The sequence below is a fragment of the Gymnoscopelus braueri genome (assembly GCF_963280865.1).
Source record: "Gymnoscopelus braueri genome assembly, chromosome: 15".
NCBI lineage: Eukaryota > Metazoa > Chordata > Actinopteri > Myctophiformes > Myctophidae > Gymnoscopelus > Gymnoscopelus braueri.
The window spans coordinates 41,323,780-41,335,053 of NC_137620.1; positions in this window are offsets into that span (position 1 = coordinate 41,323,780).

Here is an 11,274-nt window from a genome sequence, read left to right on the forward strand (position 1 = left end):
AAAGACTGAAATGCAGTTTCCCTAGGGGAATTTTTGACAGCTGCTGAAAGTTGGGGAACCCACCATAACCTTATGCGTGGAAAACGTTAAAAAAATATTCTGTTTTAAGTAGCATGTGAGGGGTCAAACTAGGGTGTTTTTATGATTCTGAATCCATTGCAAGCATTTGTTTTGCACCAAAACCACTGGGCTAAAAACGGCCATAGCCAACCTTTTCCAGGTAATTTTTTGTGTAAAAAGCCCATTGAGATTGGGGCGTTTTTAATCCCTAACGTTTTAAATCCCATGCAACTTTGCATTCACACTATTGTTTATTTGATTTTATCTTATTTTATGTATTTATTAATTTTTAGTTTAACAAATACATGCACTTCTCACTGGAAAAGATTGACACAGTGAGGCTTGGAAAGGGAAAGCTAGTGATTATTATGAGGTCTTATTCAGAGGTCTGAGAGTGTTTTTAATGAATGGTTCCTTGTTTTCCTTCCAGAATACAGTAGCATTATGCTTGCATATTGTCTGTTGCTTTGCTGTCAAAGCACATGAGGTGTTGACCGTTCTGCTGTAGAACAGAGAGTTACTGTAGTCCATTTCCTCCTTGAATGCTGACCTTTTATTAAGTTGTAATTATACACTAGGAGGTAAGAGACTGTACAATGAAATATTATAAGCCTACAATTTGGTCTGTATACCTATAAATGCTTTTCTATTCCATGTAAACCAACAGCAAGTGCCTAAAAGTGGGTATAATTTGAAACTTGTGTGTTCTGAGCTTTTTCATCTGGACCATGTACATAACACAGCTATGAATTACTGTAGTGGGGGGGGGGTTGTTTCCAAAGACAAAATAGTTCAATCAAACAATCTCATATGGTGACATATGCATGTAAATTAGACAATGATTATATATCAGAAACTGATTCCCTGGATATACATATTTCAAAAATGATGGCAGATGCATCATGCCTATTAAAAAAACTATTGTGCAATGTAGAACATTTACTGTCTAAAGTATCAACTATAGGCTACACTTGATAGGATGAAAGGCAACTCAGAAGATGCATTTGTGTCCCCTGACAGTTAAAGCTGTTAAACCAAAGGTCCAGTCGACTGTACCACTGTCCTGTCCACTGAGGTCACAATACTGAATGGAATTCATTCATCATTCAATTTGACAATGCAGCTGGTGAAATATGTATCTTGTTTCCTGAAATAACACACAATGAATAATTCCATGAACACTTCAGGTGCAACTGAAGTGAGGGGACAAAAAAATATAGAATGCAGATGTCAAGCAATGACACAACAGCTACTGTATAAGGCATCACTTAGCCACCAGATGTCAACCTTGTGTAATTTTCAGGTTTCCCCTTTATTATGATCAAGCTCTCCTGTCTTGCCATGACTTATTTGTAATCCTAGAGGATATTAGAGTGTTTCACTATAATATATGAGCTCACTGGAGTCTGGAGGAAGTGGAGAGAGTGTGGAACTAGTGAGAAAGTCGAGATATTTTACTAAAATACAAATTTTCTGCCATACTCTACCCCAAATAAATACCCCTGATTATCTTGTAACCTTGTGTCACCACCACCAGGCTTTTCCACAGGGAATGATGGTGTAGTGTGAGAGTCCAGCTGTACAACGTTCAACCACAAGCTGAACCTGTTTGTGCTACACAAACTGTCTCTTTAAAACCACTGCCTCTTGCAAACATCCAGGAAGTCCCTCCCTTTGCCTCTCCCACTTCTCTTCAGAAGAAACGAAACTCAGAGCTGTTGTTTTCTCTCTCAGTCTCTCTTCAGAAGAAACGAAACTCAGAGCTGTTGTGTGTTTCTCTCTCAGTCTCTCTTCAGAGTAAACCAGAGTGTTGTGTGTTTTCTCTCAGTGTGAGCGTGGTTGTCAGTCAAATGGCAGAACAGCAGGAGAAGCAACAGACATGTGAGCTGGACCAGGACCAGTTCTGCTGTTGTTCTGTCTGTCTGGACCTTCTAAAGGAACCAGTGACTCTACAGTGTGGACACAGTTACTGTAGAAGCTGTATTGAGGGTTACTGGGACCAGTATGATGAGACTGGAGTCTACAGCTGTCCCCAGTGCAGAGAGAGCTTCAGTCCCAGACCTGTTCTGAGGAAGAACACCTTGCTGGCTGAGGTGAGATGACCTTACAAGTTACAACCACACATTAAACTACATGTTCCTTGTTGACTATTGTGATAGATGGTATACTATATGTTGGTTATTTACTACACGTTATGTTATGTATGTTGATATTGTCCACAAATACTAAGAATATTATTTAGATAGCATGTTAGACCAGTGGTTCTCAAAGTGGAGTCTGGGGACCCCCAGGGGTCCATGAGGGGGTTCCACCTGGGGACCCCAATAAAATGTGTTAATAGAGCATCACAGTCTGTTTAACCACTGTAACCCTATACATCAGCTATTTGAAAATTGCTGATCTACAAGCTCACAATGCATCACAACACGATATGCAATCTTTTTAAACATTTTAACAACATAAATCTTGTGTGGGGGTCCCTGGCACAAAATATTTTCAGATGGGGGTTCGTGGACAAATACATATTGATTTGGGGGTCCTTGACATGAGAAGGTTTGAGAACCACTCAAACCACGCAAAGACCCAAATTCGAATCTGACTCCTGGTCTTGTCACTCTTTAGTCTAGTTTAGTTTAGTTTAGTTTAGTTTATTAGCACATTGAAACAGATGCTAGGTGTGATATTATCTTTGTTTCTTTGCAGTCTACAGTACTTACCTTATGCTGTCATTTTGTTGACTAGGGTAATTTACTCTGATCTTTGACTGTATTAGTCACTGGTTAATCATTAAACTCTAGCGTCCCTATTCTTGCCATGTCATTCATCTTCTAGTTCTAACAGCTTCTACTAAATGCTTACATTTTTACAACATACTGTAAATAAATCAACTTTATGGAATGCAAAGTTCAGAACCACAGTGTTCAGATAATGTTACAATGATCTTACTAGATGAACTAATACCTGTAATGTCTCACTGTGTTTATCACCATGAACCTCACAATGACTGTGTTGTATTTGTCATCAGTGAGTGACCACCCCTCCTCTTCTCTTTACTTCCAGGTTGTGATGAAGCTGAGCAGTACAGGAGGTCAGCAGTCTTCTGTCTCTGCTGCTCTGCTGTACGCCGGTCCAGCAGACGTGGCCTGTGATTTCTGCACCGGAGCCAGACGTCACAAAGCTCTCATGTCTTGTGTGGTGTGTCTGGTCTCTTACTGTGAGACTCACCTCCAGCCTCACTACAATGTTCCTGCGTTGAAGAAGCACAAGCTGGTCCCAGCCACCAACAAACTGCAGGAGAAGATGTGCTCCAGTCATGACAAGCTGATGGAGGTGTTCTGTCGCACAGACCGCCAGTGTATCTGCTATCTGTGCACCATGGATGAACATAAGGGCCATGACACGGTGTCAGCTGCTGCAGAGAAGGCAGAGAAACAGGTAGGACCACCATCACTTGAAGACAAATCATAAGAGAGATCATGTTTTAAAGAAGCAGAACTAAATGACCATGTCAGAGACATTAAAAGCACAAACCAGGGTGTTGTACAATAACAAGTATTAAAGGATGAAGTACACTCCTTTGGACCCAATGAAAAACAGACGAGATTGATCACTTTTCATATGGTAACCCATTCAATCTGGGAATGCTTCTCTGTCATTTTAGATATCTTTGGCTATTCAAAAATAGCAGATACACATGCTCATAGCGTGGCACCGAGTGCAGCGCTATGAGCTTGTAGATCTGCTCATTTTGAAAAATCGTGAAGATTTGTGCAAATCTTTTAATACATATTTCTTAAAGCGAACATTTGTAACTGTCATATGTCTCAACAAATGTCTTCATTATCTGAAAAACTATTGTTGCTATATCAGTGGCACTCAAACCTTTTCTTGTCAAGGACTCCCCAAAATGTTGTTTTAGGCCGCCGATCCCCATCAAAATATGTTGTTCCAGGGACCCCCAGAAGCAAAGATTTGAGTTAAAAATGTTGTTTCCAAAAATGTATTCAAAGATTTGTACAAATGTTAAAGATTTTTCTAAAATAGCAGATCTACAAGCTTGTAGATCTGCTATTTGGATAAAATCTAAAATGACACAGATGCGTTCCCAGATTGAATGAGTTAATTCATCTTCCCTGCAAAAGTGTATTTTGAGGAAGTTACCAAGTTGATTTAAGATGATGTGTGGATCCAAATCTCACTTGTTTTTACCTCGTATCCTGTATGAGTTCTCTTTCTCCTGATTGGATAGAATTGGTATCCCGACTTGAAAATGTGCTTTGTTTACAAGCCAAACTGTCTCTTCCTGTTTCTTAAAGAAACAGCTGGTGACAATGCAGGAGGAAGTCCAGCAGAAGATCCAGGAGAAAAAGAAGGAGCTGAAAGACCTGAGACGGGTCATGGAGGCCCTGAACGTGAGCTGATGTTATGATAATAGTTCTTGTTCTTGTGTTTACTGTGATGCTACTGTATATGGATGACACAGTGCCTTGTGTCATCAGAAGCACTAAAGAAGTGGTTCTCAAGCCTTTTCATGTCAAGGACCCCCAATTAATATGTATTTGGCTGCAGACCCACATTTGAAAATATGTATGTGCCAGCAATCCACATATAAGATTTGTGTTGTTAAAATGTTACAAAGTTATTCAAATGTTTTCACATTCTATCAAGATGTTCTTGAAAATAGCAGATCTACAAGCTCACAACGCATCACAACGTTCGCCGTGTGTTGTGAACTTGTAGAATTTTAGGCTATTTTAAGTGGTTAAACAGATTTTTTGGTTAAACAGATGTTGATGGTATATTAACAGATTTTTGGGGGGACCCCCTGGAACCCCCTGAAGGACCCCTGGGGGTCCCTGCACTAAAGTACCCAGAATGACAGTAAAGAACAGTGACAGTAAAGAATCCATCATATCATGGAACTTCTGGAATGGCCAACAATACTTATGTTGTGACTGAATGTATTCCCCACAAAGTTCTACACTTACATGAGAACTTATAACTAAGAGTTTCTTTCTTCCTTTGTGCGTGTGCGTGTGCGTGTGTGTGTGTGTGTGTGTGTGTGTGTGTGTGTGTGTGTGTGTGTGTGTGTGTGTGTGTGTGTGTGTGTGTGTGTGTGAAGCAGAGCTCTGCAGAAGCAGCAGTGGAGGCCAGTGACAGGATCTTCAGTGAGATGATGGTCTCCATTGAGAGAAGACGCAGTGAGCTTAAAGAACTGATCAGAGATCAGCAGCAGACTGCAGTGGCTCAGACTGAGGCTCTCCTGAGCATAGATATTAGAAACCTAGATACCTCATTGGCCTCTGCAGTTCATTGGGGCGACTTGTATCGCAATACACACGGCTCTTCCGCCCTGCACGGCTGCACCTGCCACTCAAAGTGACTACTGGCCAATCACAGCGCTCACAGCGCGTTGACGAGTGGCCAATCACAGTGCGTCTTTTCCGGGACTTGTCATGCAATGGTTCTCAACCAGTGGTCCGGGAACCACCAGTGGTCCTTGAGGGGGTTCCAGGTGGTACCCAGCTAAATGATGGAGAGTTGATAACCAAATGGACCCTTATATAGATCTTTAAATCTTGAGTATAACATTTCACACTGTCAAGAAGAGTCAAATTGTTAAACATCTACATTACTTACTAAACAAGTACACAATTAGAGAACGTAAATAATTGTTATTTTGACAACATCTAATCGAATGATAACATTCTAAGTTTTGGGTGTGAGAGGCTAAAGCTTATCAAACGGTGGTCCGTGACTCAAATGCTGAATAAATAATGGACCTTGTCACCTTGATATGAAAAAGGTTGAAAACCACTGTTCTAATGCATTTACGTCCATTGAAGCAGACGGTCTCTCCACAATTAAAATCATCACAACTCCCTGAATTTTCAACCTATTTTCAAGCGGTAAAGTTTGTCACAAATGCGAGACATGGAGTTATGGATCCAGTAGGCGTAGGCCTATATTTGGTTACATCTAAATTGCATATTTTCATACCAAAATACTTTCAAGTAACAGTAATAGTCACAAAATATTTTTGTCTCCATTCACTGACAGACTACATGAAATATGCTGGCCACATTGCAGAATTGCCTTTATCTAACATCCTTCATGTTAGCTATTCAGGTCAGAACAGAGCTATCAACTTTGAAAGACTGAAATAATTGTTCATTTGAGAATTTTCTCTTCCAAAAACAGCAACTATAAATGAAAAGTCTGTGTTCCATATTTTAATGGCACTGAAAGTATAACATATAACACAAATACTCCAAGACAGCCAAAAGAATATCATTCCAAAGTCACAGAGCAGAATATCATAATGGCAATAAAGATAAAATAATACCAGAAGCATATCATTTTCTAGCCATGGTTCACGTGACGCTTGTATACGGGCTAATCATTTTCCACACGAAGCGACCATGTCTTATTTGAATTTCACAAATAGAGTGTGGAGTTTGCCAAGTTCCAACTAACTAGATGCTGCGCACAGCTGCTGCCTCTTAAAGGGTTAAAAGCTGGGTTACAAAATGACCCGCCCCCACCTGCCTCTGATTGGCCTACCGAACTTCCGCGTGTGTGACGCACACGGCAGCCCTGCAGAAGCAGGAAGCGCGCCCGAGATACAGACGCTTCAGAGCCGAATGAGGCGTCTACCTTTATATGTCTATGCTCCTGAGGCAGCTGGAGGACCACATGGAGCAGCTGGAGAGGAGACATGCTGACCTGGAGGAGCTGTCCAACACTGATGACATCATCACTTTCATTCAGGTTCCACACATGGCATTTTACTGTTTGATTTTGACTCATTTAGGAGAAATCAGCTTCATATTTCATCTCTTTCATCTCATTCCATCATGTCATATTATTATTACATCATAGTATATTACATAACATGACATTATTAATGCTGGTAGTTACTAATACTAATATAGTTGCTAGATACAGTAGTTGTGGAGTACAGACCACAATAATATTGTCAGAATTAGGCCTGTCACAATTATTACATAATTGCCTAATCACAATTATTTGAGATAATCACAATTATTTTCCACAATTGTCATAATTGTAAACATTTTCCAAAAATAGCAGATCTACAAGATCAGCTTCTGAGCTTGTAGATTGTAGATTGTCTATTTCCACTATTTTGTCAAATATTTTGAAAGTATAAAATTATTCAATATCTGCCCTGTACAATTTGTGTTCATAGATTGGAACGGAAATGTATATTTTTTATTTATATATTCAATACCAAAAACACAATCACATTGTTAATCGCAATTATTTGCATGAGAATTAGAGACAAATTAAATCATCATTTGTGTGCGTGTGGCCGTGTGTGTGTGTGTGTGTGTGTGTGTGTGTGTGTGTGTGTGTGTGTGTGGTCAATGTACCAATTTATTGATCTCTTGGTTTTATGATCTTCCATCCCTGTCTATACTGGTTTACTTGTCTCTCTCCAGAGTTTCCAGTCTCTCTCCAGTTCCAGTGGATCTCCAGTCTCACCCAGTGTGGTCATCTGTCCTGTGAGGTCCTTCACAGATGTGATTGATGTGGTGTCTGGTCTGAGAGACCAACTAGACAACATCCTGAAGACAACTTGGCCAGAGATATCAAAGAGAGGTGAGATTTAAATGTGTTTCTTGTTTTTCTAACCAGCCATCATAGTAAACATGGATTGATGAAGTCAGAAGGCAACTGGAGATATTTGAACTGGAGCAGACTGATGGTACACAGGTTGGCTGTCTGTCAGATTGGACAGAAACATTGAAGAATTTAAGCAAGAATATTTCTCAAAGGAGAGGTTAGGGTTAGATTGAATCACCATCTGTCCCTTATATAGACCACCCTCGGAAGCCAGCCTCTTCGACCTTGGACCAGAGATGCGGGCATGGCTACACGACACAGAGTTGGACCTCTGACGTTACACGAAAGAAGAAGAAGGGTTAGATTTAAATGTCTTTATTGTGTTTTAACCGGCCCCTATACTGTACAGTACATTTGTAATTGTTGAAACAGTTTGTACAGGTGGAAGTATGTCTGGGAAGGCTACTAAAGCCTGTAGTATGGCGGGCAGTAGATTAGTGTGACCTGTGTTTCATGTCACCCGCTACAGTATATAAATGCACCATATAATATTTATTATTATTTATTATCATTTTTATTATATTTTCGTTCTTAATAAATTATCTTGAGGAGTGCTCTCTCCTGATTGAATGAAATGTGAAACCCACCTGAAAATGTATTTTCTGAAGAGCTGGGGAGACAGCTGTTACTGAACAAACACTATATAATAGCAATGATTACTATCAAGCTATAATAGCTTGAAACTTTTTGACAAAACCCTTGGAACTTCAGTTTAATCCATTCTTCAGTATGATGTCTTGTCATATGCTATATATGTGACTGTGCCTTTAAGAGAGCTACGTTACGACACTGCCGTAAAGCAGGCCTGTTGTCTTTTACGTCAGTCGTATGTTGTGACCTCCCGTAGGCTCATGCTGTATGTTTTACATGCCTGAAGTCAGCAGTAAAGTCTATTGGATTTGACCCTTTGTGTGGACATAGAAATCCTTTACAATGTCATGATGACCTTTACTGTTTTCTTGTGTCTCCAGTTGATGTTTTACATCCAGCGGAGCCTCAGACCAGAAAGGACTTTTTACAATGTGAGTCCATGTTGATGCAGGTTCTGAACGTTGAAGTTTCATTCTGATATGTTGTTATTTAAAGCTCTAATGAGTTTGATCTGAGAGACTAACTCTAAACACAATAAGGTTCATGAGGTTTGAATTCTCTTTTGTCGTGTGTTCTCACAGATTCCTCTCCTCTGTCTCTGGACATGAACACAATAAACACACGTCTCTCCCTGTCAGAGGAGAAGAGGAAGGTGACTTTTACACAACAACAACAACCTTACCCTCATCATGCAGAGAGATTTGCTAGCTTTCAGGTGATGTGTACAGAGGGTCTGTCTGAACGTTGTTACTGGGAAGTAGAGTGGAGTGGTAAAGGGGTTTATATAGCAGTCTGTTATAAAGACATCAGCAGACAAACCTACTTTGGAGACAATGATAAATCCTGGTGTTTATGGTGCTCTGGTAAAGACTACCTGTTCAGACACAACAGTGTTAACACTAAAGTGTCAGGGCCTCTCTCCTCCAGAGTGGGGGTGTACCTGGACCACAAGGCAGGTACTCTGTCCTTCTACAGTGTTTCTGACACAATGACCCTCCTACACACAGTTCAAACCACGTTCACACAACCTCTCTATCCAGGGATAGGGCCTTGTTACTATGGAGATACAGCAGAGCTGTGTAAGACATGGTAGACATGTTAAGAATACTGATGATGATACTCAGTTAAAAACTTTGTTTTCTTCATTTGATGATAGATTTTCTCTTCTAGATAAAGCATGTGTAAGAATGATGTGTACAGTATACTACAACATCATGATCAATCAATCCATTGTGTTCCGCTCATTGCATTTCTTTAATAAGCCTGCTGCAGACAATCATTATACAGTATGCCCTGTTATCTTGTTGATATTACTACAGAGCCCTCTGTCACTCTGTGTACATTGGTTATACTAAATGTAGTGGTTCTCAAACTGTGGGTCTGGACCCCCAGGGGGTCCCCAAATGATGATGATATGCTTAATGTGCAACATTGTTTTCTCACTCAACAGTAAACAACATACAGTATGTATAGTGTATACAGGGTATCTGCACATTTCTAAAGTGACAATTTAAGGACTTTTAAGACCTATTGAATACCTCTTAAAAAATCAAATAAAACATGGCATTACTGCGTCAAAAGTAATCAACAAACTATACTATAAAAACTGGTCAAACATTGGCCAAATATTACCTGACTTAGAGACAGAAAATTTGAAAATAGCTGCATGCAAATATCTACATGCTCACAACCCCTTGCAACGCGAGGCTTTGTGAGCTTGTAGATCTGCTATTTTCACAATATTAATGGAGTTACACTAAATGTAATGCTTCCACTCCTGCAATTCCAAGTGCTTGTCAGGGTGGGTGGTCCTCTGTTCAAATATGATTCTTTTCAGGGGTCCCCAGTTCAAATATTATTTTGGGGGGTCCCCAGTTCAAATATTATCTTGGGGGGTCCCCAGTTCAAATATGATTATTCTGGGAGGTCGCGGCCTGAAAAGTTTGAGAACCACTGGTGTAATGTCTTACTCCTCAATGTGTCAATAGGGTATTGTGTGTCAACGGTTATTCGATTTAATCATTTATAAAAATATGTGTGTAAAAGTCAAACTTTTGTCTATGCTACATTGTTCCCTGCACAATGATAATAATTAAATATTATACATAGTGTAAATATATAATGCTGAGTTTGCTTTTATCCACTTTTTATGTTTTACTAATTGTACACTTAAACAATGTTGCCAGTAATCTTCAATACATGTTTTATATACATGTAATTACTTTCCATCAGAGGCTTCCACACATAGATTCATAATGAATGACATCATTTACATGACATATCATGGGTTAATGACTTATTAACTTTGGATTACAACTGGACTTTGTATCATTTATTACTTATTTTCCCGTTGCACAATGGTGAATGAACTGTCTCTTTTCTTCAGTCAGTTTATTAGAACTTCTTCAGCAAAATAGAAGACGTGTTCAAGTTCACATCACTTCCTCAATAGTACAATAGACCAGTGGTGTAACTAACTAAGTACATGTACAAGTACTGTACTTAAGTACAATTTGGAGTTAGTTTTACTTTACTTTAGTACTTACCCTTTTTAAATTTTTATTGGACAGAAATGTAAAAACAGCACGAGTACAGTCAAACACACAAAAGTCCTTGCGGTCTTGTTTCCATTGGGATCTTAGGTACTGGGGTCATTGACCCTTTGACTATCTTAAAACTTCATCCCATCACTGAAATACCCCTTAATTGCCTCTGAGATGTAGTGGAGAATTAATAGTCACTAAGTCAGTCAATAGGCTGTTGTTTATCTATAACTCAGTGGTTCTCAACCTGTTCAGGCCGTGACCCCCAAAAATAATCATAATTGAACTGGTAACAGACTGTACAATGAAAGATTATAGGCCTTTAAATTGGTTAATTTAGCAAAGTGTTAAAACTGCACATTACAAAATACGGTAGCTGATCTGCGGTGATGCTATTTTCGCTATTTTAAAATGGTTTTCAGAATAAAAAATA